Source organism: Gossypium arboreum, chromosome 2 (assembly GCF_025698485.1).
Source record: "Gossypium arboreum isolate Shixiya-1 chromosome 2, ASM2569848v2, whole genome shotgun sequence".
Lineage (NCBI taxonomy): Eukaryota > Viridiplantae > Streptophyta > Magnoliopsida > Malvales > Malvaceae > Gossypium > Gossypium arboreum.
This window is the reverse complement of record NC_069071.1, coordinates 23,279,492-23,283,619: the sequence shown is the minus strand read 5'-3', so window position 1 is coordinate 23,283,619 and position 4,128 is coordinate 23,279,492.

Sequence of the window (4,128 nt, the reverse complement as noted above, 5' to 3'; positions counted from 1 at the left end):
ATTTTAATTAATCTAATTATAACTAATAAACAACATGTATTCATTATTTAAACATTAAAAGTCATGTTTAATAAACAACAATTAAATCATAAAATGGACTTACCTTAGCCACAAAGCTATCCACTCCTTGACAAGCTATAATTAAAATGTATTTGTGAAAAATTCATGCTTCAATCATCATGTTTTCAATCACCATAATATCACTTAACAATATACCATAATCCACACAACATTTAACCGTAAAATAAATCATTAAAAAAACAAGTGTAACATCTCAAAATTAAAATCCAAATAAAAGTCTCAAATGTCCATTACAAGTATATCAAATTATCCCAATTGAGTGTCACAATGCCCTCTAATATTTCTAAACAAGAGTCATTAACTTATACTACCAAATAGCCTTAAACTTGGACTAGCCTTGCCCTTGCTCCTCATCTCCCCAAACCTAAAAAAAAAAACTCTGCACAATGCTATGAGGGTGTGAGCTGAAAAGGCTCGGTGAGTGGTGTAACACTCGGGTTTGTGCAAGTGTACACAGTCGTTATCAAGTAATAAGTAAGTATCGAGTTATCGTCTCTATAGAGATTGTATTCATGCTAAGTCACTCAATTATAAAAATATTATTAACAACTTGGTAAATAGAAACACAATTTGATTTGGAAGTATTGATTAAAATTATGTAAAATTAATCTAAATGCAATGACCCCTAATGTGATTTATCCTAACATGCAACTATATGAATGAAATAGATTTTAGTAGAATTAACACAATAAGCAAAAATTATAACATAAATAATCTAGGACAATTACTTTAATTAAACTCAAATTATTATCAACATGCTTATCAATATTCAGAAAAACATTCCATGGCAACTCGATCTTTCATGAGTTTGGAAACCACATAGGTCCTTTCGGAATCCTTTACTTAGTAAATACGCATTTTACTGATCCTTATTTACTAAGGGTTTCTTAGTATTCGTGCGAGGTAAAAGGGACATGTTAGGTTTGAAATAGTTTAATCACACAAATCTAAAAACTATGCAGATAACAGAGCCTGGTTAGGGTTGTTATGTAACCTGCAATTTAATTGGGTTAGGATCTAAATTGGGCATGCACATTTCAATTATGTGTCCATTAGTTGTCATCTGGTTAGGACCGCTCAGCTAATTCAGGTGCATTTCAATCATGTATGAACAAAATACAGACTTGATATTTTAATTGAAAACATGATCGATTGAGGCACAAACATTATAAGCATGAATCAAATAATTATTATTTAATCAAAGCAATCATCCTGGCTTAAATAAAATTAAGCTATCATTGTTGTAAACAAGAATAGTAAACACATAGCAAACATTCTTGAATTAAGTTAAAGAAAAAGAAAGATTAAACCCAAATCAAAGTGGTTGTCACCCAAGACTCTGAATGACGAGGGCTCTTTCGTTCCTTCGCTTTGCTCCTTTGCTAATGGCTCTCTGAGGTGGCCAACCAAGATCTCTTTAAGAGGGTAATTTGATAAAAATCCTTATGCAAAGATGATGATAGGCGTGAGTGGGAAAGAAAGCTAAGAGAGTTGAGAGAGGAGAGAATGATGAATGAGTGAGGGATGCTTGAGGGATGAGGGATAAGTGAGAAATGGGATCTTATTTATAGGTAATGCAAGGGAGCTAATTTGCTAAAAATAGGAGTGTCCATCATTTGAAACTTCATCCAAGAGTGGCCAACCATGATTTGTGGGAGTGTGGCTGATTTTTGCTTGATTTAAGTGCCACAACATCATCAAGATTAGGACTCGGTCAATTGCAAATCTCCAGGTAAATCTTTGATTTCTTCAACTCTTCAAGGACCTTGTGTAATTAAACCAAAATTTGATTTATGAACATCTACATTTAGCCGAATTTTGGGTTGACTTGGTCCTCCATTTGAATGGTTTTGTAATCAACATAAAGCTCTCAGACCTATCCAAAAATAGTAGATAATTTAGAGGACCAAAGAATATAATTTAACCATTTTAATTAATCAATTTACTTAATTAATTAAAACCCAGTTTATTAATGAAATATATTAAAATAAATTATTAAATATAACTTTATATTTTATTATTTTAATTTAATCATGCATGGCCCACTTTATAGCTTGAAAATATAATATACTCAAATTAATATAAAAGAAGCCATTTTCGCATGAAAACTATATAATAAAGCATAAAATCACATTTTAATAATTTCTATGTCCAATTTCGTATTTTTATATATTTCATTAACTTATTAAACAATTACTTGGTTTTAACAACAAATTTAAGTAAAAAGGTGACGAATTATATAGGAAAAATCCTATATATTTTTCAGTTTACACACCCTCAAACTTAAATCATTGCTTGTCCCGAGTAATGTTCATGCATAGCGCAAGGTCTCGCTAAAGCAAAATTGCTAAAAGTGTAAGCAGCATCAATCCTTGCCCTATAATCATGTATTAATAAATTCATGCTCATAGATCTTATTTATTAACAAGTAAATCATATGCAAACATTTTGAAAATTTTATGCTAAGTTTCAAGATATGCCAACATGAATCATAGTATGTATATATGTCACAGCCATAGATAACATTCTTCATTCAACATAATTTCTCCTTAATCAAGCAAAACAATAATAAGGCTTATTTAAGATCTTCATATGTTAAACTTAGTACTTCCTCTCCACTAATGTAGGTGACATAAACATCAAATCCATAGGTCTTTTATAAGGTTGTAATGGGGCTCAGTTAGAGGTAAGGTTTTAAGAGATGGAACATTTCAGTTTCAAAATCTTAACCTGTAACTTTGTCTTGGATTTCTCAAAATTCCACCTTTTTCTTTAAGTGATCTTTTGGAATACCTCCAAACTTATTTTGAACTCATGCTCATACAATTTTCTTTGTGGAAACTAAGCAAACTTTTCTCCGCTCTATTTTTTTTAAGCATGAGCACGTACATCCTCTGAAAATTTCCTCAAATGTCATTTACCAAGACAACTTTAGTTAAGACGGGTGCACAAAATTAGGATAACTTCAAAAGATGGAGATATGGCTTGTAATGTAGGTTCATCGCAATAAATAGGCCTTTTAAGCTCAAAATTATAGTTTCAAGGGTCTAATATCATAAGGTGGGCTTGAAAAGTCTCAAACGATCCAAAGAAAATGGTGCCTATATCATCTTAGATTTTTATTTCTCTTAGGATTTCGCCTCAAGGAAGTTACTAAGTCTATTATAAAGATATAAACCTTCATGCATGTTTAATCTCAAAAGAAACAAAGTTTTCATGGCAAACATTACCTAAGACTAAGATCATACAATCATTCTGTTCTTCATGATAACATACAATCACTCACATAAAATCATCATTCATGCTTGCATACAAGCTATCTCATTAACAAAGAATTTCTTTAAACATTCATTTATTAAAACATACTCATGAAAGAAATGATTGAAACATACTTGAAAATTTTAAATATTTTGAGCAATTATTTGCCTTACCCCCCTTTAAAAAGAAGCAATATCCTCATTGCAAGAATAAAGTAATGAATGAAAACTGGACACCAAGTAGGGTTAAAAAGAAAGAGAGGTGAGTCATTAACACTGCTTAAATACCAAGTCTTTTCTCATAATCCAATCCTAGACATGTTCATTCCTATTACCACATCACTTAGTCTTTTTCTATTTAAAGAAGCATTTATTCATGCTTGCTATGTTTTATCCTGTAGAAATTAATCCTAGTTACTAAAGAAACAAATTCCTAAAGACCTAAAATAAACAAATAAAAATGCAATGATTCCTCCTTTTTATTTTTCTGACTCATTCCCCTTGTCTTCTTTAGCTCATTCTCTGCTTGTATAATTAGTATCTTCCATCCATGTCTCAAAGATAGCATCTGGGAACTCAGGAAAAAAAGTGTTAGAGATATTTTTAAAAGTATTTCAAATCGAATCATCTCTAATTTTTGCATATTTCCAGTAAGTTTGTTGTTGAATATCCATCAAAATTGACAACTCCGATTTCCTTGAAGTACTTGCAGAAGTTGGCATGGGAGTTGTATATTCAGGTTCAACACTTAGCTTGACTGGTTCTTCTTCTGGCTCAACCCTTGGTTCAG